Source organism: Strix aluco, chromosome 5, assembly GCF_031877795.1.
Source record: "Strix aluco isolate bStrAlu1 chromosome 5, bStrAlu1.hap1, whole genome shotgun sequence".
NCBI lineage: Eukaryota > Metazoa > Chordata > Aves > Strigiformes > Strigidae > Strix > Strix aluco.
Genome location: NC_133935.1, coordinates 54,944,169 through 54,970,982, shown reverse-complemented (window position 1 = coordinate 54,970,982; position 26,814 = coordinate 54,944,169). Strand labels below are relative to the sequence as shown.

General features: G+C 36.6%; 1 protein-coding gene across 2 annotated transcripts in view; it reads left to right on the top strand.

The window, feature by feature from the left end:
* Positions 1 to 26,814, top strand: part of TMEM117 (transmembrane protein 117) — a 228,356-nt gene that overhangs the window by 120,157 nt on the left and 81,385 nt on the right. The gene's annotated exons all lie outside the window — the stretch shown is intronic.

Sequence of the window (26,814 nt, the reverse complement as noted above, 5' to 3'; positions counted from 1 at the left end):
GAACTTCACATGAAGTCTGAGACTCATGCAGCAGTAAATAAATTAAACCATAATGAAAATAGAACATAAAGAGTTCACATACAATAGTAGTGTGAAATCAAGGATTGCATGGATAGTAATGAGAACAAGCTTGGCTGTGTGTCCTCCAGAACTTTAAATTTTTCCTTGAAGTTAGCAAAACTGTTAAGAAGAAATGTTATTTAAGTTATCTAAATTTCAAGACTCATTTCAAAGAAGGTCTCTGGGCATTTATAGATAAAAACATATGTGCATGTGTGTGTGTGCACAGATTCAGCACTGTGTCTGAGAGACAGTCTTTTTTGTGTTCTTTCATTACTAATACAAAACAACCTTAATCTTTGCGAGGCAACTGAATATTATTAATAGCAAAGTGTCCTAATTACATAAGGCAAAAAATACACCTTATTGACCTGTGACTACAGAAAGCTTTGGCTCATTGATTTCCCCTGAATTTCCTATCCTGTGGTTATTTCCAGGCATCTTATTGGCATGACCGAAGCCAGACTGAGCCCATAACATCTATAATGTTTATTCATGCTTTGCTAACCTACTATTTATGTTGATTTAACTAATTTCCAAGGTTATCTTATGCTATTTAGTAGACTAAGGACTATTAAATGAATTGAGGTAGCATGGAAGGCCTGAATCAGCCACATGATACTCCAAGCCAGGTATTTGGGAATGACTTCAGAACAGATGCCAACACTGGTTGATTATTCCTCTGTGAGGGCATGCCTCTGGCTTCTTGTCACGTCTACTGTACATCTTCTTTCACTGTTGGAAAGGCATGGAGATTTGGGAGGTGAAGATCTAGTATGGTGGGAGCTGTGTGCCACTTTAAGTGCTGCTGCTCTGTTGGGTTATTGAAGGCTTGTTCGGTACTCAGTGGAATGAAGCCTTGTATTGCTAGAATGAAACCCAAATTACTAACAAGTATTACAAAATTCCAGTTATTTGACAGGAAAGGATAACAAGGAGGGTACTGAGAAGTTAGCTGTAATGTGAGTTTTGTATTAAAAGCTCTGAAATCTAGCCATTGAACAATGCTGTCATAATCTGTTACCTCAGAAATTAGCTTTTTCCTCTTAGGTTGCTTTTTCTGAACTCATCCTCTGTCATTTATTTCAAACTGTAGCTGCAAAAAAGATTGTCTTTTTCTACTATTATTTCTGCGTGTCAGTATTCTGGGATATTCTTAGTAGTTCCCAAATGTCTTTTATTTCAAGTTCTGCCTGTCTCCTTTCCTACCATCCTCCTTTCTGTGCACCACACAGTGATATCTTAAACTCTTCAGATTTCTTTCTGTCTTTGTCATTTGCTCATTCCAAGTCTCTTGCCCAGTATTTTTAGACTGAACAGCTTCTCAGTACACATTGAACTCCAGTTCTTTCACATGGAATTAAAAATCTGCCCACTTAATTTATGATGACTTCATCTATTGTACTTTTATCTTCTGTGTTTTGTTTTCTCTGACACCTCTATGCTGTAAAAAAAGGCACTGACTGTGTCTTTCACTGCCTGGCGGTTTTTTGCAAGCTGTACAATGATAAGGGTATGCTGTAATAATAATTATAAACATTAGTGCTAGTTGAATTTTTCAGCATCAGCACAATTGCTTCACTCTCCTCTTGTATCATGGGCAATGGAGTAAATCCTACACCCCTTTGTATGTTGCTGTCTCCTTTGCAATGATGTAGTTTGTTTTCATGATCAGAGGGGACAGTGTACAAGCTTACAGATCTCACTGGCACAGAGGACCATGTTTGCTGTGCAGTACATATCCTCTGACATCTATGTGCTCCTCTTCAGCCCAGGAGAGACATCTCTGTCAAATGTGCCAATAAAATGTAAATGATTGAATACTTTTATTGAGGTTTTAATCAAAGTGGCATGGAAGACTCTATAAAAGCAACTGAAATTGGGAGATTGACAGGAATACAGCAGGGACATGACCACAGCAATGCACTAGCCAGTTCTAATGGCTTTAATTTCACAACACTACTAAAGGAAATTACAGAAGAGACAGTGGGCTGAAATAACCCTAGCTGTAACTGATGTCTTTTACAGAGTTGCTTGAGGTGGGACCTGGTGAATATAGTCCTTTTTCTGCAATTAACCTCCATCTTTACACCTGCTATTAGTAATGATGCACAGATGCTGACTGAAACACATTGACTGTAACACTCTAATGTAGGGCAGACTTGTCAGAGAAAATCCAGACTGGCATTAGATATTGTGATTCATGAAATAAAATTAATTGCTAAAAGTACAATGCATTTCAGAATTAAGTTTACAATTGCTGCAAGTTCATTTTTAGAAGATGAGCAGATTGAATCACTTGTATTTAAATAAAAACAAATTCTAAAACGTAGTAGCACAGGAAAAATGTACTCACTTCATTGCATTAGCTTGTGTACAACTCACAAATGACATTACCAGGCAGTGAAACAACGTCTCCCTTACAGAAGCACTCAGTGTGACATCCATGTGGCTACAGCTTTTGAACATCTGTGCAAAGTGTTCTACCTATCAGCAATAGTACTGATAAAGTTAGAAAAACCCTTTTATTGTAGTCACAGGTTAAAAGTACTGTTGAAGTTAGAGCCAAGATATTTTGAAAAGAAAAAAGAAGCCTGAATCAATGTTTATATTCATGTTTATACTAATACAACTGCAGCCTTATCAAAATTGGTTTGACTACAGGAGAATGATCATCCCCTAACTGATACAGTTGTATTCATATAAAAAGTGTGTATAGGTCAAGCCCACACACCAGGGAATGAGGAGGAACCCCTTAAAAGTTTTAAGAGAGCTCCCACTCCTTCTAGGCTGTAGCACTACTACCAGTTTCAGTTCACTTATAAACGTTGAATCCAGCCCCCAGCATCATTTCACTGAGGTCACTTCAGAGAAAAATTGAATTATTCATTGTGTTTTTAAAAGTTTTTGAACTTCAGATGTTGAAGAGTTCACGGTCTATTCTATATAAAATACTGAATGACTTCAGAGAGCAATGTTGATTTTGCTCCTGGGGCTCTGCTGCTGACCATAAAGCATTCAGGCAATGTTCTTGTAGTTTATGATGTCAGAAGTGTAATCCCTTAAGTGAATTATACATATTTGGATTCATGCCAGGTCATCTTATTACCCTAAGGGTTATAGACAGTCCGGTTGCTTCCACCAGCATACAGGTTTTTGAAGTCTGGTCAGCACTTTTCTTCAGTAGCACCCATATCTCAGGTAAGGGTAAAGTCCCAGGTCTTAAATGTGACCTCCTGATAGTACGAGAAGAGTGTTAAAAGTTCAGGCCTGTTCCAACTGATCCTAATAAATGTTTATGATAGCCTGAGCTGTTTTTCTTTCAGATGCTAACAACTCTTATCAAAGTGGGTATAATTTTTCTGAGATTGAATCTTCCTGTCCTTTTTGAAAAATACTCAAGGGGAAAATTTTCTGTCCATCTCAAGCACTATGCTGTTTAAAATACAGAACTTTTAAGCACACTGCTTTGAATGTCCTATCACTGTTGAGCAGTTCCTTAATGTAAAAGAAAAAACACTTTATGGGAGAAGGAGAGAAGTGTCTTTGCTGGTGATAAGGACCATTGTCTTTCTAGAGAAAGAACTTAAATTGTAACTACCAATCATTCTAATTCAGTGAACAGGTAATTGGGAAGAATGACTTGAAACTCAGTTTTCAATTATTTTCATTGATCTCAATATAAAGTACATTTGCAATAGAGTAAATAGGCAGTCTTTTAGACTTTTTTTCTGGTCTAGGAGCAACACAATAAGAGCAATTATAAAAGTACATTGCTTATCTTACTATTTATGTCTATTTTGTATTTACATCTGGCAATGATTATACACAGATGGCTGATATCCAATCCATCCATCCATTTTGCAGGGTTTGGTTGGGAGGGGAGGAAGCTTATTGGGCAAGGTAAGCTAAAGGTCTGAGAATTGAAGCTGGTGAGATTTACTTATTTCCCTCTCTTCTGAGTGGTAGAGCTCTCACTGAGATTTAGCTTCTTTAAAGTTAGATCTTCTGCATTGCTGAGCTTCTTCCCTTGGCTGACAGTTTCATTGTTCCAAGGGAGCATAGCTGTCAGAGAAGGTCATCACTGCAGAGGGGATGGCAGTCTCTCAAGTACCTAAGGCCAGTCCCGCAGAGAGTTTTGAGAACCGTGGCAATGACCTTCACCTGGACTCTGAAATCATGGGAGAGTTTGTGTGGAGACCAGAATGCCAGGATGATGTGTTCATAGTGGCTTGTGTTGCTAAGCAGACTGGCAGCTGCTTTTTGTCGCAGCAGGAGTTTTTTCACGATATGTGTTTTTCATTCTTGGATAAAATGAGATGCAGTAATCAAGCCTGGAGGTCATACACGTGTGGATCCTTGCTGCCAAGTCTGTGTCTGATAGATGCTGGAGAGAAGTATGTTTTTCAGTACTTCATCCAGCAAAATGTTGATATTTAAAAAGGTGGCAGATATTCCTCCATTTCTCTGTTTTCTTCACTCTGAATGAAGAGGAAGAAGTAGTGGTTTGACAGGATGTAGGAGTAGTTCTTACACCTTGTGCACCCCATACATCCTCAGGTTACACAGGTTGTATCCTCCATGCATGCAGACTGAGGTTTATGTGTTCCCCAGTTTGCTCATAGGGTGGCAGCTGTTGACTAGATGATTAAGAATGTCCTATTAAGAACTACAGTTCAAATTTAGCTCTATAATCATATCTGTGTACCTAAGGAACAACAGCCTGTCTGTAGTCTGATTGCTTTCCTTGCTTCTCCAGCATTTTCTTTAGCTTTTTATTTGCTTAAAAATAGCAACATAAAAGTATTTCCATTGAACTAATTGGTGCTTTAAGGAAAAAAAAAATGTGCATATCCCTTTTCTAAATGTAAAAAAAGCTCACAAGCATGTCTGACAGCTAGACTAACTATTCTGTACAAACAGTTTTCATAGTCTTGAAATATTTTTACATAGAGTCGCTAACAAGACCTTGAAGGATTACTCAAAATCGTGTTTCTGTTGAGCATGTATTGCCACACACAGGGACTGAAAAAAAGGAAGAAAACCCACCACTATCACCCCTAACCTTACTGTAGTATTTTATGGATGTTTCTGCACTGGCTTATGTTGGTGGCAATAAGGAAATCACTTATTTTTAAGTATTTGTTCACCTTACTGACTGTTACAAACAGCCTAGCAACCCTTCATTCATTATACTTGTTAAAAACCAGGAGAGAGAAGTTTTTGTGAAGAATGCTGGTCAGAAAGGGCTTGAAAATTGGAAGCAAGGAATCTGTCTCCTGCTGCTGTGTTCAGCAACCCATCTTGCTAACTTAAGCACTTAACTACAGTACCTATGTGCAAAGCATCACCACCTTTGTGCCCCTCTCTAGACACTGGAGAGAGACTGCTACCAGTCTCTGTTCAGAGGGCAGTTCAGTCTTTCCAAGAGCTGAGTGTCCTCTGAAGATGTCTGCCTTTTCTTCTTGGTTATAGAGTCATCAAACATGGGAGTTAAACTTCTAAAGGTATGTAAGGGAAATCAAGGCTCTTGTGTGCATTATTGGTAAGTAGGAAGACATTCAAGATATACCGAAGTCTATTATTTTAATTCTAAAAGAAGAGAATGCTGAGCATGCCCAAGAGGAGAATTAGCATGCACATGCCCTCACACTGTCTGCCAGGGACTCTGGGTACTATGGGACAGGGATGAACCCAGAAAAAGCAACAGATGGTTTGTACTTTTTTCTTATGATGTTAATCTCAGTCATTGCATTCTGTTTGGCTTCTGAGGTTAATCTGTCAGAAGCTAAGTAATTTAAATGCATGTACTGAAGAGAAATTTTTTTCTTTTTCACATCATATATTCCTTGTGCTTAAACTGATTGTTATTAAATTATTTGAGGACTTAAATGCCCTTTGCACTGTACAGATGTTGCGGTTTATTAGGACATCTCTATGTTTTGGTAGAATTAAGGAATGCTCAGTTTTCACATGCTGATTTTTTACACTAGCCAGACCAAGAATTATAATCTTTTTTGTTATACCAGGGCAATTCTAGTTTAGTAATTTGCCTTGAGGTCACTAAGGAAAACGTTGACTGTTTGAGAGTAGATACATGTCTGTTACAGTAGTAGGTGCCTACCTTCCTCCTCCCTTCTTCCAGAGCTAGTATAAGGAATCACAATGGCTATTTGTCCCTTCACCAGTAGCAAGGTATCTCTAAGCAAGTCAGTCCCATAATGGTCCCATAGCCTACTGAGGACAGGAATAGGCAACCAAGTACCAGAAGTGATGCAAAGCAAAGGGGATAGCTCTGGTTCCACAGGGATTGTCAGACTGGCAAACTGGATCCATGATCAATTCTTTCTGTAAGATGAAGGAAAGCCTGTTGTCCTGACTGAGCAATGGGCACAGAGCAAGGCCTCCAACAGTGAAGCAACTTCTGTTAGTTCTCTGGTGGTACAGAACAATAATGGGCATTTTTTTCCCCAGTTCTCTAAGTTCAATTATAGGTTTCTATTTTAACATAAATGGAAACTTAGAAAGGAGACCAAGATTTGGCTTCCGTTGATAAGGTGAACATAATTGCTGTACATATAATTTTACTGAATTTACAGATCTGTGCAGTTAACCTTCTCAGAAAAAGTATTTCTAGATGAGGTCTAACAGAGGTTGTCTATGTTGGTCTTAGACAAATGCACAGTATTTTGATTGTATTAAAAATGTCTGGGAAAATTATTAGTCAGACAGGAAAGCTTCTAGGGCTGCTCCCAGGCTTAATTTAGTCCAAGAACAGTTTGGGGAGAGGGGGGGGGGAAAGCTATTATAAAACCTAAAATATAATGCTCGTATTTAATCTGCTAGAAATTGTTACTATTTGTTTAGAAACTGTTGAGATGTACTGTTTATTAGTACAGAAGAAACAGACAGCTGGTAGAGTGTTTTTTCATCATTCAATACAGACACATTAAAGATAAAATGAAATCTGAGATGTGAACCGAAACATTATTTTAATACTACTAATAATTACTGCCTGTGTTACTAACTAAAAGGTGTTACAAGTAATGCAGATAGCATTTTTTCCTTTAATCTGGTAATATGCCACAAGTATATTTTGAAAAACAAGAACATGGAAGTAAGAAAACCTAGCCAGAAAACAGCTCTGTGTGTGTTGAATGAGAGTTATCAAAGTCACCTCATTGCATCTTGGGATCATGTTATATTTCTGCTGCATTGTCTTGGCTTGTCTAGAAAAGTAAAACTCAGAGACAATTAACTGCAACTACTGAGGAGTTCAGTAATAAGCCCAGAAGAATAATAAAACTGTATTTAAATCGATAGCTTAAAGGAAACAGCTGTGCAAGAACAATGACTTTTGAAACAGAGTGTATCTTGACAGAAGCTCAGATCCCGTATATTTCAGCCTTGTTCATTTGTCAACATAAAGGCAAGATAAAGTCTTGTGGGATTAAGTAAACTCCATAGCTAAAAATATAGTTTGACACTTCTTGTAGACACGACAAGTCTACACAAAGAATATATTGGTATTCTTTTCAGCTATAAAATAATATGTTTTTAAGAGAATACTTTTATTGAATTTAGTTTCAAGCAGTGTTACATTAGTACCTTTAAATAAATTTAACCAGATGTTACATTTTTCTTCTTCTCAAGTTTTACAAATACAGATGGTAAGGAAATCATGTGTGAAATATTTCTAAATAGATCCCTTAATTAATATTTAGAAACTATTTTGCAGTTGGTATAATTTCTAAAACTGTTTAGCTAATTTCTTAAACTGTATGCCATAATTAGAACTGAATCATTTTCTTAATTTCGTTCAGTGAATGCAGAATTTTTGTCATTTTAAGTTCTGTATTTCATATGTACTTTCCAGCAACTTTATAGCATACCTGTTCCTAAATTGGCCATACCATCCACACTGATGCTAATTGTGCTATATGCATTGCATATTGTTCATGAGGAACAAGTGACAGACACCAAGAGTGTCAGATCTGTAATTTACACCAAACAGTTCTGGTGAGAGTGTAATAAACTGTGACAGGGAAGTCTGACTGCCCTGTGAAGCACCAGAATGCAAGAAGAACAGGAAAGTCTTTAAGCTAACTCTGTTCTCTTTCAGCTGAGACTAAATAATGATCCTTCTTGCCACACATTCACATTGATGGGCTTGTCCTAAAGTTTACAGCCGTGTAATGGAGAGCAGAATTTAGCCCTTCCATCCTTTTTCAAAGTAACTTTCCACTGATTTTGGCAAGACAAAGATCCTGAGTCAGAACTGCTGTTAACCTTCAGGAATGAGCAGAAGGTATTTTGGGATCCCTGGTGAATCATAATCTCCTCCATCTTTGTTTTAGTTTGGCAAACCCATTTCTATTGCCATGTGTAGAATGGCTGATATTTTTCTTCCACGTCAAATATCACAAGGTAAACTTTGCAAAGGGCAGTTCCACAGAAATATATTACGCTTTTCGTGCATGGTCAGCCTCTTGGATTTTTGTGGGAAGTGTCTCACACCAGCTCACCCTCCAGTAGATATCTGGATGGTCCCAAGCTGTACTTTCATTAGGTACTGTATTTGCAGCATCTTGTTATTAACATCCCAACAAACAGAAGAAACGAAATAGTCCTTGGCAAGCCATAACTACACCTCATCAGTCCAGGTGTGTGAACCTCACTGCTTCTAGAAGAGTGAGGTATCTACAATGAAGTCTGCATGTTTATAAGCTCCAGCTATGTAACAGGTCACACCCTTTCTCTGTCTGATTGATGGGAAGTTGGTATGATCATGATGCCTCAAGGAGGTGGGCAAACAACATTGATATTTAACAGCCTAAACACTACGACCAGCGGCAGAGTTTGAAGAGCTTTAGAAGCAGAAACGTACCAATGTGGTTTGAAGCTTTTACTGTCCTCTCATGCCCAAGTCTCAGACTAGGGATCTGGGCCAAGAAGTACTGTTATCTTAGAACTTATTTAAAATGCAAGTCACATTAGACTGTTTTTCACATGGAAGACAAATGTCATGTGTCTGCAAAGACAACTCCAGAAAAAGTAAAGCATGTCCAAAATGTGCCCATAACTTGATATTTGCTGTGATGAAAGAATGCTAAAGTCTCCAGTATAGCAGACAGCCACAGCTGTCTAAGTTCATTTGAAGTCAAATAGCTAAATTTAAATGGGTTTTGTTCATTTGCTGTCCTTAACATTTCTGTGTGGTTGGTACTGTTTGTCTGGTTATTTTTTAGTATCCTACAGGAGCTACAAAGCAGCATGTTCTTATTGCCATGACAATGTTGGGGTCCAACAAAAGTGTGGAATAAAGAAGGCCGTGGCCATGCAGAGCTTTCTTAAGTGGCCTCTTCGGTCTTTTTCTACCATACTTCAGCTGGGCATTACGACCACACACAGGAGTCAGCAGAAAGGCTCACATGAACCCTCTCCATGTGCTTCAGTGCAAAGTCAGCAGGCTTAAAATGCTGCCAAAAGCTTCATTATTTTGATCTGAGAAAGCTAACTACAGATTTTAAACTCCCCAATTTTATTCATAAGTGGGAAAGCTCACAAAACAATATAAGCCACAGGAATCTGCTGCTAGTCATGTTCCAATTGACAACTTAATCTATTCCTAATCATCATGCCATAATATTTATTGGTAGGTTTCTAATTTATAGCGCAATTAATGAGAAAGGAGTGTAGTCAGAAACCACAGGACTTATTTTCAAGCTGGAATTTTGTGGCTATCACACTACTAACAAGGAAGAAATAAATCTTTGCAAGTTATCTATAAAACTCCTAAAAAACCACTAAAATAATTATCATTAATGGGTTTTCTCTGAAGTGCAACTCGTTTGTACAATGTATGCTAATGAAAATACTGCAAAAATTAAAAAGTCAAAAACTTCTTGGATCAGAAAAATATAAAGAATGTAGAATGTGAAAGACATAGGCTGGAAAAAAGGTAATTTGGAGATTCATTCATAGCAATTTAGAATTTCTCACTCAAAAATTTAGATTAAAAAACTTCACACTCAAACAAATAGTTAAGTGACACTTACAAAAACAAGAATGAGCAGAGGCAAACTGTATTTTAACTCTATTTCAGTATCTTCCCACAGCAGAATGAGTATTGTAAAAGAATTTAGTAAGAGCAACCATACATATGCTGTCTGTGTTGATTGCGCATTCTGCTGTAAAATAGTATGGATGCGTACATACCATATATTTAGGATGTCATATAAGAATTTTGGCGCATAAATACCCTTCATAAATAGGATGCTTCAGAAATATCCTTTTCAGTGCTCAAATGAGAACTTTTGCGATGCTATAGCTAAAACCATATCTGTAAATATGCCTTGTTTTGCTTGGGTATGCACTTGAACCTGATATTAATTCTTCCATTTGAAGTAGCTCATTCTTTGCTTTTGTAACACTTCTGTAGCGACATAGTGTCTTCAGCTCTGCTTCATTCTCCTAGAATTCTAGAAGCACTTTCTCACTGTCCACTTTTGTTTCCTAGCATTTTGAAATTATTTCATTACTAATAATTGCAGTGGAGTTGTGACAGTGTAGAGGCAAGCCAGAAAGTTGCCATACTTTGAACTTTCTCATTGACTCCCAAAGAACACTTTTAAATCATTTTGTGTAACCAGAAGAATCAATGGAGAAAATCCCTCTGGAGTGATGGAGGACAAAATTAATCCCTGAGCTTGTACAAAAAGTACGGAGCCTTGAGAACATTTGTTTATTTATTAGATAATATTATTTCATAACAGGAATGGGAAGATACCCAGTGAGACTAATTTGGCATGCTATTAGATGGCATGTTATTGGGATGCAGGTAGCAAGCAGGAGGGTCATTCAGTAAGAGAGTGGTAGATAGTCCGGTGTAATAGACTTCCCTGCCTCAGAGACTGGGGCAAGAGCTTGAGCCTGGCATTGTTGACTGCATTTGACTTTGCAGTCCTTAAACTGCTGCTCATACAAAAGTCTTTGTGGAACTGGGACCTAAGTTCACTTTTCAGGCTGTTAGTCTCTGCCAGTCTGATCTTAAGAGCACTCTGTTCAGGCCAAAAAGGCATAGGCATATGGAATATTTAATTCTAAGTTTATGCATAGAATACATGCATAGACAAAAATCCATGCAAAAATGCGAAACAAAAAGTGCAGATGTACCTGCCATTTGTGTATAAACTTATTTTCTTGTATTAACATGAAACTTGTGACTGTTGCTTTTTAGTGCACTATTGAAAAATTCACCATTAAAAATAAACTAATCACTAAAGCCTGTCATGGATGGAGTCATGCACTTCACTGGTAAGAGAGAAGCAACAATGTGTTTTATTGATATAAGACAGTGAGTTAATAAAGTTCAATGGTAAAAGAGACAGTGGTTTAACAAGAGTCGATGGCAAGGTACACTTGAGTGTTTACAGCATAGAGAACAGGGTCAGACAAAACTGTCAGGGACACCCTCCCATTAAGTCATGAGGCTGAGAAAGGACACCCTTGTGTTCTAAACTCCTTCTCAGAGGGGAGTTTAGGTGCAGCTGGATCCAGACTTAGTCCCAGAATTGGCCAATGGTTTATGTCTAAATGATTGTATATGCACAATCAGTGCTTTATATCATGTGGCTAAGATTTCAAAGTTTCAGAGCTCTTATTCCCAATTCACTTACTGTCTATCTGATGTGATAAGGATTCTCTCTACCTCGAGGAGTAACCTTGAGAGGCATCCCTACTCAAGGGGAGACCCTGGTGTGCAGCCTGCTGCTGTGCAGGAGTGCTCAATGGGCCCTGGGCTGTCCACTATTTATGGAATGATTGACTTATAGATGTATTTGCACACCAGCCATATTTCAGTTGGTGCATGCTCAACCAGCCCTCAGCTGTTGAGCAAGATTTATAGCCCTTATCTATTGTGTTGTTATCTGTCTCCCCGTAGTCCATCTTAAACCAGATGCAGCTATCATGACCACCACTGGGGACTATTGCTTTAAGCAGAAAGCAGAGCGAGGAGAGGGGGAAGCGCACTGCCACAATGTCATTTTACAAATGTTAATCCCTCAAGCCATTTATTTTTCCAAAAGCCTATATCCCCTTTTTCTACTTGTAAGAGGGCTTAATATAAGTATCTCCATGACACAGGAAATCAAACAATCATTTGCTGTTTTTATGCTACATTGATTGTTATACCGAAACAGCTAGCAAATTGTTATTTTTCTGATAGTTTTCATCAATTCTATCCACCAAATAGCAAGTAACAGCTCTAAATATATCCTGTTTACCATCACCGGTAATTGCCATCATATTTTTGGTAATTGTGTAGTCAGAAATGGAAAAAATAATTTTACTAAAAATGGCAGAAATATTACTTTCCAATACTGACTGTGAGTGTTGTGCTGTCATTAAAGAACAGACTGAAGAATGTGATTCTGCAGTCAGTCCTTCCATTGCCTGATCACTAACTTGCCTGCAAATTCTGTGTGTAAATTGTTTGGAGGATTGTCTCAGATCTTTCACAGCCTTTTTTTTGTAGTGGAAATAATTGACAGTAGACACATTTGTGTGGAAAGCCAGGGATAGATAGCTTTACAACACAGGAATCAAGACCTGTTCAAATTTATGTCCTCCATTATTGGAACCCAAAAGTTTCACGGTTGCTAGCGTGGGTCTGGGCTTGGTGATGATACAGTGTGGGAGGTATCTGGCACAGAGAACCTACATTCAACAGTGCTAATCACATTCCCGTTTGTACTCCTACTACAGAAGCCCCAGCAAATCAACATTTGATAGATCATCAGTCAGAGCAAAGAGAAAACTCAAGAGTCTTCTCATGATAAAAATTTAATTGCTGTCTGCTGAATACAGGATTACAACATAGTTTAACCTGTTAGCCTATTAACTGTACTGAAAAATTCACATCATGAATCAGTTTAACTTCATTACATTTCATTTGTCATTAGGAAAAAAATAGCAAGTGTCCCTCCAAATTCCAAATCTGTATGTGCAAACCGCAGGATAAGAAGCACAAGGATGTGCAATGGATAGATGTCAGGCCTGGGTCATAAGAGCGAAAACTGCGTTTTGTGGTACTACATTAAAGTTAATATGCCTGCCTCTCAGGAGGTCAAGGCATTTTAGGTCAACTGCCTGTGAACCAAAGTTAAGTACATGCAGATGGCATTGTGGTCCACTGAGAAGGTACACTGGCTTGTATGGGTGCCAGTTTAGAGATTTCTTTGCTGCATTTCAGCATTGCTGCATTGTGGACCAAAGGTGCTCAAAGACTCATATAAAGTCTCTTCATGTATTTATCAATTGAGATAGTAAAGCTTATAAATTGCTAAACAATTATTCCATTGTTTCTCTAGCAGACATCAAAGAGATTCACATGACAACTCTCAATTCTGTATGTTTTTAAGATATCTTGCTTACTCATGAAAGAGAAAAATCTAGAGACTACTCTAATTAGGAGTACTTCCATAATTAAGAACTCAAGGTAGTATCTATTTTCTGCCTGTCTCTCAAGCACATGATAACACTGGGGTCTTAGACTTGAACTTCCTGCTCCCAGAAGTTGTGTCTTCAGTCTGGCTTGGCTTGGTTCTTGTCTTGTGCGTTGATCTCCTGTATTACTTGAACAGCTGTTTGGATTCTCTTGTGAACACTTCAGGAACAAATGGTCAATCTGAGATGTCCTAGGAAGTATTCTAATATCTAGCTTAAAGCAGTAGCTTTCTCTAATCTAGGGATAAGACACCTGTCAGTATCATCCTTCATTTCTGTTGAAGGAAGTGTGAACAAATACTTTTAAATTCTGAACTAGCTCTGCATTCTTTTGCAACTATACATTAGTATGTCCATTTACTGAACTTGTTTAAACCTCATGCTCTCATTTTTAGTATTTTATCATTTCCACACCTCTCTCCCTTTCTTCCATCAAGGTCTCTCTCTTTCTAGAACTTGTTTCAGTTGTCTCTGACTATTTTTTTCCTTATTTTCCCATCAAAAATGATCAGATTTTTCAAAGCTGATAAGGGTCTTTATTAAACTTTGGTTTTCAGTGCATAGGATTCAGGAGGTCCTATTACAAACTAAAAATGCCTGTATATACTGTATTTTTACATGAGAAATACTTCATACTATACCTAAGGTCATACCAATTTTAGCTAATCTAGCTCTATAATCATATTTCATTCTTCATCTGTTATAAAACATTTTTGCCAATATACACAGAGAAGCTGCAATTTTAATAGAAATGTTTACAGATATTACTGGTTTTCAAGCATATATGTATTTATGTCTATATTCTTATATAAATAAACCTAAAAAATTCTGTTCCAGTTTTTCAGCCAACTGCCATGGACATTTTCCTGAGATTCCTATTTATGTGGCAAGATAAATCAGGGAATCTATATTCCAGCTTTATGCATTATATGTATACCAAGCATCACCACTTATATTTGTCATTTATGCTTGAAGTTTTACCTAACTCTGCTAGATAGTAGTTAAGACAGCAGTATGCCTCCTAGGTTAATATGTACCTAGGTTAAAATGCAAGTGCATCAGCACTAGTTTAGTTTTCCACAGACTGTCTTTCAAACTGGAGGTGGAATGGAGTTGTCAGGTACAATGTCACAGTGCTCTCATACAATCAAGCTACTCAGTCCTGGGCTGAGTAATTTTAAAACACATTTTTCTGAGCAAGGACTTATGATTATAACAATGAGAATTCAGAGGCATTGAAACTGGAGTCTAGGGACTGGTTCAAAGATGGCCTATCATAGTCAAGGCAGGGAGGATGAGACTTTGGTAAAGCAGAAGGTATATATTTGATATAGAGGTGATATAATTTAAATGCAAAGTAAATTAACTGTAAATATGTATTTACTTTACCTATTGCAATAGTGGATATCCAGTAAATGTAATATCTTTATCTTTTCCCAGATAAAGTGAATTTTGTCATCTCATACCCATTGAGAATATGCAGTTATTGTTTGAGAACACTAATAATCTATACAGTTATAAGGCAAAGGTTGTAGGGTTTTTTAAAGTCCTTCTGTTCCTTGGCGAGCTTTTTGTTTCCCATTTATCAATAAAAATTTCTAGAAGATATTAAAACAATGTGACTTACATTTTCCCAAAATATAGTGTTTCCCTCCCTGTGCTAAAAGAGCAAGGCAAAGAGCTGGAGCTCAGCCAAATGGTCTACTCAGAAAAGCCCAAATGATGATGCTCCGGGGTTATGTTAATATCATAAGGGAAACATATATAAACATAGACAGAATGAATGAAATAAGGGTGATTTTAAATTGTACATTATAGCTAACTGAAGAATGCAAATATAATCTGCATTCAATTCCCTGAGAATTCTGGGGGAAAAGGCAAAATTACTTTGTCCAATAAAACCCTCACCAAACACCTGATCTGGCTGAAGAAAAGGGGTGACTTAACAAAGCAGTCAGAAGATAAGAGATAAATACAATACTAAAACTAGTGGGTTTTCTTTTTTTAGGGGCAAAAAGGTCAAAGCTTAAGGCAAAATAAGGCAGTCTTGTTATATATTCTCCATGGCATTATGCTAAATGTAGAACAGCTTATTAGCTTCATTGGAAGCTGCTTACCAACATTATTAGTACAGAATTTTGCAGTTATTGGAGAACATTTGTTACTGCTTTGTAAAGAAAGACAGAATTTAAGATACTGATTATAAACCCTTCAATAGTTATATTAGAAATGACCAAAGCCTAAGTAAGATATTGAGAAGTCAACTGGTTTTCAACTAAATACCAGCCAGACAATTTTCAACAGAAGGTGCACAATCTTATGCAAAACACTGATTAAAATGCTTAATCAAGTAAGCCGAGATGACAAACAAGACCAGCTGTAGAGCAAAGATTGTACCATATCAGCTGTGCACACAGTATGGCTCAGCCTTGAGAAATGTCCACATAGGAAGTAATAATTGACCAAAAATTGTTGTTCAAAAGAGAATCTGATAAAAAAATCTGCTTTACACCATGTTGATAAAGCAACATTTTTTAATTTGTAACATCTGAACTTTTAAGAAAAGCAACTTTCCATTTCATGTAAAGTTGGTCTCCTTGAGATTTTTCTCCTTTGTTCTTTTTTAAAGAATATATTGGTTTTCTCTACAGTATGTCTTATGAATATGTATAAGGTAAAAGTATGTTTTAATGAGTGACCATTAGCTGACTTCATATGGCTTTGTGTGTAGACAGTAGATAAAGAATAAACGTGTCAAACAAATGACAAATAACTGTGCAAATATGATCTAATGTTATTTGCTTTCTTCTAAATGATATCAATCCTGCTTCCCCATGGGATGAATGTTTGCAGACAGACAGTGATGCGTATGAAGCAAGGAAAGAAAACCTGAAAAAATCTTGGTTCTTTGTTTATATGAAAGACTCAATTTCAAATGAAAATATATCATGGGTACAGACTTTATATTATAGAAGGCTGAATAACAACTCTATATTAACAATTGTGTTCTCAAGTGTGCTTAAAAGTGGAACAAATTTCCTTCCATTCTCTTTGAATGTTCTGTTTACCCAGAAGTCCTGGCATTCTTTCATTCCTTATTGAACTAAAGCAACAAAAATACAAAGTTCTGCCTGTGCTAAGGTAACTAAGCATTTTTGATAAAGACTGCTATTTTCTATAGCCCAGGGGATGTGAGAAAGCAATGTTACTACCAATCATTTCTAGCCATCCTTGAATTCCCATCCTGCAAAACCTGGTGTCTACTTACTGTCAAATTGGCTGTGGAACATCTTTCAACACAAGTCCAAAAGTGAGTGTAAAATCCTGCCTCTAGAGTTACAGCAATTTCTCTCAGCTCTCATCTTGCTGTACCTCCTTTTCCAAAATACCCTCTAGCAACCCAACTAGTACTTAAGAATTCCTCACAAACCATTATCCCCTGTGTGTCTTCAATATTCTTCCCAAACGAGGGTCAGTATGAAACATTTTCAGTTGTATCCATTAATGTTTAATAACCAGCTTTCCCCTTTGGTGTTTATTATACAAAAGATATCAATATTCTCAGTTGTTAAAAGTTGTAATATTTTGTCTTGACTCTGCAGTAGCAGGAATTTTATCTGAATGCCAAAGTTTGGAGTTTTGTGTGTCTATAAGAGTGTCTTATCTTCCACTTCATTTCAAGGCATCGTATTTGGTTGGAAGTCTTTGAAAACACAAACTTTAAAACCTGAATGCAAATAAAAGAAAACCTGATTATATTATTTTTCTTAATTTGGTATATCTGAGATGAGCCAGTCGCACCATTTTAAGAGAACAGTAATATCACTATGCTCGAAACCCTAAAGGCCTCCAATATTATGATTCTTTAATAGAGACAACTTAAGTAATGAACTCAATTTTCTGAATAATTAATCCCAAAAGTTTCCTATTCAGGGAATAGGGACATACTTCATTTTGTGTTCCTCTTTCAGCACTGAGAATACCTTTAACAATCCCAACACAGTTTAAGAGTAATCATTATTTCTCTTCTTTCTGAAAAGATACTACATTCTTTTTGTGTATTTTTGATGGGTATTTTTACATTTTAATTATAATCTGAGGTGTTAAAAAGTTGACTGTCTGAATGCTCTTAAAGAATACAATCTGACACAAAAAATCATTTGCTCACTTTTTCAAAGCAATATATTTGTTATTCAGAATAGCAAGTGACTTTGCAAAAGAGTCTGGAGATTTTCCTCTGTTGAAATGGAACCTCCTTCCACTGAATGCCTTCCATGTACACTTTTTATTCTGGAAGTAAGACCAGTGTAATTTTTTTCTAAAGGGGATTGGACAAACTGTGACCATGCTGTCACCTCAAGTGCAGAATTGCACAGGAAATGTGGACAAATAGAAGGATTTCTAAATTGCTGATGGATTATGTTCTCAGTGTGGTTGTAGCTTCAGTATAAAAGGGTAATTAAAAACAATTAATGATGTTGCCCATAAATCTGGCAAAGGACTAGGAGCTGAGCAGAAAATTCTTTTAGATGTGTGATCCCCTGTAGTATGATAAAGGAAATACTGTAAAAAGCCATGGGAAGGTTTTTTGGAAGTGGTTCATTAATTTTTTCAGTTTGTTTTCTGTTAACGGTTTTCATTTTCAAATTAATATTTCTAGAAACTAGGAGAAACTTGTTTTGTGCAGAATTGTTCTCATTCTCTGCTTAGAATGAAAATATAGTCATGTAGTAGCTGTGTTTGCTATGGGTGCAGAACAGAAAAGGCCATGTAAAGGAAGTTTCAAGTTCCCATTTACTTATTCTGGTACAGCTTCTCTGTGCCAGTCATCATAAGGAAGTGAATGGATTGAAACCACTCTGAGCTGTCAGTACATCACAGCTCTGAATCAACTGGAAAAGCAGCACCGTGTCAGCAGCATGGAGATGGATTTTCATTTAATTAGGCTCTTTGTTCTGGCAAGAGGAAGCAGGCAGCTGTCTCAGCAGAGTGGCCTGTGTGCCTCCCGCCCATCACTGGGGGACCTCCCAGTGTCAGATAGTTCTACTGTGGCTTACGTGCCTGAGTGTGAGAGAGTGGTGGAAGACAGAGGGTAAACATCAGAGCTTAAAATCATACCTTTCAATTTTATTTGAACTGATTAGTTCATTTCTACCAGATTCTGCATGATGTAGACACCAACAGAGATTTCTGAAAGATGTGCTTGTGCTACTTAGGTTTACTCTAGTTAATGTTTGCTGTTGATCTAGAACATAGTGTGTAAAGTGAAAACAATACCCAACAGTCAAGTGACAAAACACTCCCATTATATATCTCACATTCACTCAGCCTTCTCCTCCTCCACTCAGCCTATCCAGAAGATACTTCCTCAGTAGTCACCAAATGGAAGTTAAATAGAGAAAACAGCAACCTCCCAAATTATTCATTAGTAATATGCTACTGACACGAATTATTGTCACAAATGTTTCTTCTTCTTTCACTCCCTCACCTGCTGTAGAATCACCCTAACATTATGTCCTCACTGCAAGTGTTGCCTATACATTTGTTGAGCTTCTGTCATTCATTAGCTCACCAAATATAATTAAAAACCATTGATGGGAAAGGCAGATAGAAGTGGCATATGTGTTGTCATTTATGGACACCAGCTTTTTTCTGAAGAGCAAGAACTTCAAAACTGCAGTTGTCAGAACAACAAATGATGGCCTTCTGGTATGTCAAAACAGACTACACAGAAGAAGCTGCATTGACAGTTTATGAGTCTAACTGTGAGTCTCTGAGGGCATCATGATACAAATTAAAATGGTGCCATGCCGAAGAGTAATAGTTAATGGCCCATGCAGAAAGCTGTCTGCATGTTATGGCATATGAATACATGCAAGTCTTACCAAGAAAATTGTTAGACGGAGATGTTGAGAGAAGACAGGCCTGAAAATAAATTTGATCAGTAGAAACCTTTGTCTTGTGAATATGTCTTGCATTGCACTTCTTCGTGTCTTGGGAACTGACATTTGATTTTCTTTAAATACATGCCTAAGCTGGTAGCATCTCCACAGCAGGTACTCTGGTAAGCTTCCTGTCTGCAAAGTCCAGAAGAAGTGTCTTTAGAGACATAAGTACTCCTTGTTGATGTATCTGGAACTGTAGGCAATCTAGCCAGCTCAGCATTTATCGAACCAGATTTTTTCCCAGTTTTTCATTGTTGCTCATAGTGACCTTCAGAGCTCTACATGCTTTATGAGATCAGTCAGTTGAACTTGTCCGTGACTTGCAGGCACATTTAGACATTAAAAATTAGCTTAGGTTAAGACAGTCTCAGAGAATGAATCACACCTTAATTACTATGTTCCACCATTTGGTGTAAAGTTTAATATATGCTAAAACAAAGACTCCTATGTTTATGTGATGTGACTATACAGCTGGGAACCTAGAACCAGTACGTTGCTGTAGTTTGGATGTAAATGGGGAAATGCTCACATTCCTGCAATATGCCAAGATATTATGGATCCACCCTAACTTAAAAACTACAACTTGCATTTTGCATAAAAATTCCCTTTCATTGTGAACACATTTTTAACCTTCTATCCTTTCCATCAAGGTAGTGGAGGCTACATATATGCTAATCACATGTTGGCTCAATTCTTTCTTCAGTGCTTTGCTTTATAGCTAGGTGTACAAGATTCATAGGCTGAAAGAAATTGTGAAAGAGTGTGATTCTGTAGTTACAGGAGATGGGTAGTCCTGAAGGCTGACTCTTAGCTTAGGCACTAGGTGTGTTTTTTGCATTAAAATGAATGGATAAAGCCTATAACACCAGTTAAAGTTAAAGCACTTAAAAGCACTGGTTAAACTTAAGGATCTGAGATGGAAAATGGGCATTCCCATTTGATCGCTTTAAGCAATAGTCTACTGTGCAAAAGTAAAAAACACATCTTTGGCATTGTTCCCTAGAGAGCTCTGCATTTTTAATCTCAAAAATACAGAAACAAGTCCTGTGGAAACCTGAGTCAAGCACCTAGGCAAGTACCTCTGTATCTGTTATTTACATTGGCTGACTCTGCTCACCAAATTGGATCACCCTTTTGTGATGTGACTTGTCCATTACCTACAGTCTTTCTCTTGCTCCCCTCCAGAACCTGCCTAAGGAATTTGGATTCTGCAAGTCTGTCTGAATCAGCCTGCTGAAGGCAAAAGCCTAATTTTTAGGCATAGGATGTGTGCATATGGCCCTTTGCCTCTGACAAGCCCTTGTCCCTTATAAGCCATCACGTATTTCATTAACTGAGTTAATGACACTTTGATGAGAAACCCTAAGAAATGTAGGAAGCTAGTTTGGGATTCATGTTACCAGACTTCCAGTGTCAGCAGTGTGAACATCTGAGCAGGTCCTGTTTTAGAGTGATGAGAAATAGGTACATCTTTACAACAGAAACTATTTTGAAATGAATTGCACCCAAGAAATGACTTTCTCTTTTCACTGACTATAAAAAGAATCTACATTGGTCTAGATGCGCATGGCATATGTGCACCAAACATGGCATGACTTCTGTCTCTGGCCTTTTACCAAAACCACTAAGCTCCCTAAATGCATAAAGCAAGCTCTCCTGCCATGTCAGCCTAAGACGGAACTGAGTTGAATGCCTTAAGTAAGAATCATGGTGTGGTTTTATGTCACACTTTGTCTGTAATATGTGATATTACCCAGACCTCTGCTTCAGCATTTGTAACACTAATAAGGAAGCAGTAAAGCAAGAATAAAAAGTCTTCTGAAATATGGTTGTATAAACAGCAAGTGCTTGCCACATGACAGTGAGTATGTTTTGTAGCACATATACAGTGATTTGTGTGCCCAGTAGGGTTTTGAAACATAGTAGGAAATGAGATGGTACAGCTTAGAATTTTTTTGCAGAAGCCCTACTTCAATTGTAAAATTGTTCCTAAACAGTTATTTATATTTATGAAGTGCCAAGGAATTTCCAGTTCAAAGAAAATTATTATTCTTTTTGGTTTGTTTTAGATTTTTTTTTTAAACAAAATTTTATTCAGGAATTATTTCTGCTGGTATTGAAATACAAAGTATAATTTCCAGAAAAACTTGAATAGACCTAAAATATTTGCAGACCAGATTTCTCCCTAACTCGCCTTTTGATATCTAAAGAATTTTTCACCACAAATTGATTGTGGGCTAGACACTGGCTTTATGGAGCATTCTGTCCTAACTCGATTTGGAAACTGGCAGCGGTGACTCTCCTAAAGTTGAGCCTAATGTGTATGTATTTTTAGTTTTTCTTGTCTTGTAGCTGAGTTTTTATTCTTTCATGGATTGTAACTATAGCAGAAACTGCTATGATAATGTTCAAAACCCAAATCAAGATCTGCTGGCTGAAGAAGAAGAGGCTTTCTGCTTCTTCAATGGGTAGAGAAATAAATTTGCATGGATCACTCAGTGTTTGTACAAAAGAAGTTCTTTAACTGGTTTTGATGGGAAATCAGATGTAAGACAGTGCATGTGTGCAAATGCTGTGAATCAGGAGAATAATAGCTCATAAGAGCAACACTCTGGAAACATTTTATTGGTGGGAAATGTGCAGATGCACAAAATAATATTGGGAGCTGTTGCAGAAGCAACAAAAGTGAACCATAATATTATTTATCATTCATATTGATAACTGAACTGTGACAGCAAATTAATGTTGTTTTTCAGGATTTACTTATTGTTAAAACAATACATGTTGGTAAGACAAGAACAATGTGCCAGCTCTGGTTAAAATGAGAAAACAGATAAAGAATAGATTGAAGGGGCCATATTTTGCCTTTGTGATTGCTGTTGCTTAGAAAATGCAAATATGAAAGTAATTTCTTACAATTAAATTGAAGGAGAAATAACCTAACACAAGCTGGATTGTTTTCAGGGTAGGAATGAGACTACATTAGGAATGTCCGAAAATGTAGAAAGCAGACAAAACTACTTTAAAATCTAGCAGTGTATTTACAGCTGACTATTAATATTTAGCTTGAAGAATATCATACCCCTATAGATCAGTAAGCCTAAGTACAAATACTTGTTGCATTTGTTTTCAAACATTTACATATTTTGCATATTCCAAAATGCAGCAGGGTGGATTAAAATAAATTAACAGTTATTTCTGAAAGATGTGTACAAAGTTTGCTCAACTGCCAAAACAATTTCATAATTAAAGGAGATTTTTCATATTATCATTGTGTAAGCTATGAAAGTGTTGAGGTATGTTCCACAGAAGACGGTTTTCTCCCTAACATCCAGATGAAAGAAGCATAAAAGCATTTTCCATACAGGTTACTTTTGTACATCAAGTGAACAGCTCTGCAGTTCTAAATTATTGCAAAGAAGATTAAGACAAAAATGATGGATAGAAGTTTTTAATGACTGATTAATAGATGTTTCCCTGGTTTGGTATATGACTACCATGATGTAGTATAGTACTTGAAGACTGAGATATGATAAAGGATTGGTGTGTAGTTAGTGGGACACCTGTATATAGGTCTTATCTGTAGTAGTTAGTGGAATGCCTGTATATAGCTCTTACCTAAAAGCACATATCAACAAAGCAAAAGGAGTGTATGCACTCGGTATACATTAGCTCTCATTGACTTCACACTCTGACTTCAGGATTCAGAATTACTTTAACCTGATTTAGCCCCACTCTCTAGCAAAAAAAAATGTGTACTTTTGAGAAACACATAAGCAGTGCTGAGTCTTTGCAAAAGGTATCAATGGGTTCTTTTGATGAAGAACGTTGTGCTGCACAAACCCAAGCAACATGCATGTACCTGCCCTGGGAAACTGCCCTTGGACCTGCCCCAACACTATGGCATCCTTACAATTTCTGAAAACTTCTGGAATTTATGATACTCATTCTTATCAATTAAATTCCTCAGCTGCAGGACTCAAAATAAATTTCTTCTGTAAAGAGTTTAGGGAGAGTGGAAGAGTGCTACTTATGAACTGTTTAAAGGCTGAGTTTCAAATTAAATTAATTTAGTGATACTTATGGAGAGGTTTATGGTTTAAAATAAGATATTTTGAAATTGTAAAATGATAAAAATAGAAAAAATTAACACTTATAATACTTGAGTCACATACTTGACAGTTGTAGGTATATGTATTTTGCCAAATGCAGAGTTATTCAGGCTACTCCACTTTCCAGCAAGAGCACCATAATGTCTTGTCCTCCTGGCTGAGCAGTTGCGTATGAACTTCGTCACTGATATAAGATGTTGGAGTCCTACTGTCCATTAGACCTTTTACTGCTCATTACTGTATCAAAATAATAAAAAAGATTTCAGAGTTCACCATTTCTTGTGCTTTTCTTGTGGATCTTGACTTCTACTTTCTGTTAAATTCTGGAGGGCTGCTCTTACCCTGTTTTGATGTTTTATCCAAGTGTGAATAAGCAATGAATGTCCTCCACTGAGGGTTGTTCTCCACTTAATGAATGTTACAGCATGGATACAGTGTCTGGAGAGCTTGTCCAGAGTCCATTTCTTTTTCAGGTTACAGTTTCTGCAGTTGCTTATCTGGAGAAGTGTTGCTATGAAATGGTTTGAGGTACTTTTATACTTCTAGGTTTCTAAAATGCAATTTGGCAGGTGAAAACAGCTTGGCCAGCAGCCCATGCATTAGTTTACCAGGAATGATCTGTTTGCACTCTGCAGATGACAGCATAGTTCCTTCTAGTGAAGAATTTGGAAGATACTTTGAAGTCATGACCAAAATATTAGGTCATTTTCTTCTTTTTGTAAAGAAAGTTTCACTTGCAGTTAGTTTATTAATAGAAAAGATACTTAGCCTTACCTGAAACTCCTGTTGCAGACATTGCCTCTGCTGGGAAGGATCCTGTGATGTACAATGTAGCATTGTTTGACATGACGACCTAGGGAGAAGAGATCTAAAGTATGTGCAGAGCATCCTGAGCAATACGCTCAAAGAGCAACTACATGGAAGGAATAAATGATCCTTAAGGTGTCTTACTGCTCCACTTAGTATATCTTAGATAGCTTAGGTATCTTACTGTTTTGTTGGGGTTTTGGGGTTTTTTTTTTGAAGGTTTTATGATTTTGCTGTCTGCACTTATTATCTGTGTAAGTTACTTGCTCTGAATATGACTTTGAATCTCGGGTTCTTTCTTCTATGTGATATTACATCATTATTCAAATTATTGTAGTATATCAAATGGAACAATATAATTTTCTGTAACAAAAAAAGGGAATCATAACATTTTGCTATTAATTTAATGATAGCAATATTCCTTTTTAAAAGCATTATAAGTTATCTTCATAGTTAACATAAAGTGAATAATATGATAGTTAATAAAGTCATATTTTTATACAGCAAAGTGAAATTTAAGATTCTGTAATATATACAAGGCATACTAATTTTTGCTGAAAATATTTGCTGTGGAATTTGTGTAACTTAAAAAGTCAGACAATGTGTATTACGCAGTTTTGGTTCTGCACTTTAATACAGTGTAACCATTTCTCTCATGAGCCAAGAAATAAAATGAAAGCCTATACAGTCATTATATGTAGGGGCCATTCCTTTCTGAAATGAAGCATTGTAATCAATTGATGGAAGTATATTGCATCTCTTAGTTCAAGAAAAAAACGCATTGCTTAATTACATTTTAAGTGGCTTTTCCTATTTTATCTTGATTATGTAAGATGCATGCATACAGGGAATTACTGAAGTTATTCCCGGGTATCATAGCAGTGTTTTCAAATATAGTCTAGTAAAATAGAGAGAAATGTTTGCTGGCCAAAAATTGCATTGTGAAACACAAAGAGGGAGAAAAAAATACACACGCATCTCTTTACTAAGTTGCGCAAATTAAATTAAAATTTATACTTTTTTCTGAAAGCATCATACCAACAGCAGCAATGACTTTTTGATGTTCCTATCTAAAACTTATTTGTGCTATGACAGTGTTGAGTGCTTCTCTCCTATGAGCCATTTTCCACAGTGACTGTCCTTGACCAAACCAGAAAATGAATTTGATTTCTCTAATGCAAAAGGTAATTGGATTTCTCTTTATGGAATGCATCCCTTTAATGACTGTCTCTGCTTCAGCCAATTTAGCTTCAACCGACCTGACATTGATCTGGTGATATGACTTTAAATAAATGCCAAAGCTGGGAGATGAAAGACCAACTGTCTGGTATCAGAAAGAACATTTCCTTCCTCGTATTGCCATTTTCCTCAGAAAATGTCTCCTTCTTGAATGTCATTCTTATGAAACATGCTACTCTAATAATTGGTCATAGAGCAGCAGATTGAATCCTTCTAGTAAATACAATAAGTATTTCCTAGAAAGTGTCTGGAGAAAATATTTTGAAAATAGAATAAAAACTCTTGAAATATCTGTTCTTCATTGCAAATATTCATTACTATGTAGACTCTTCCTAAGAGGAAACAGTATTTCTAAAGTAATGGATTAAATCTTTACAGAAGTCTTGATCACCATTAAATATTTATGGAAATATTTATTTAGATAATAGGGATCTTATAAAAAAAGTGTCATAGCATACTGATCTGAGAAAAGGCTTACCTACATAAAACAATTAGTAAAGATGGTATTTCAGGATACAGTCTATTATTTCTTCAGGCTAGGCTTAATGAAATCATAAAATCCTATAATGTCTTTTTCTATTTATTTAACATATTCATTATCCTTTGGACCCAGCCCTTCAGGCTGATACGCTGAGTACTTTTAACCCCAAATGGACTTGGAATCAAAATTTAGAAGTTGAATGTAGTTTACATGTAGTTTTCATTTATTCATGGGCCATGTGTTCTTTTTGATAAACACTGTTAATATCGTTGATTGAAAGTGGTAGCTCACACTCTGGATGATAAACTGGATTTAAAAAACTCTGTATATGAAAATAAAAGTCGTGGAAAATAAAAACAAGAAATCCTGACTTCAATTTAAGTTATTTTCTTCTGAAATCTTATTAAGAGTTATTTTCAGGCTAATCAAAACAGTGAATGATTTTCCACTGTGTACTGATACCAATGAAAGATAGTAAGAATTTGTTATACTTATCTGTATTTTGAAGCAGGTGCTCACCCCTATTTCCTTTATCTGTTCAATTATTTCTTAATCTTTATGTATGGGTATGTTTTCCATGCTTCTGGATCTTTTGCACAAAGGAATTGATGAGTTTACTGTAATGTAATTTTTGGTGCTTTTTAGTACAGTTAACTTGAAG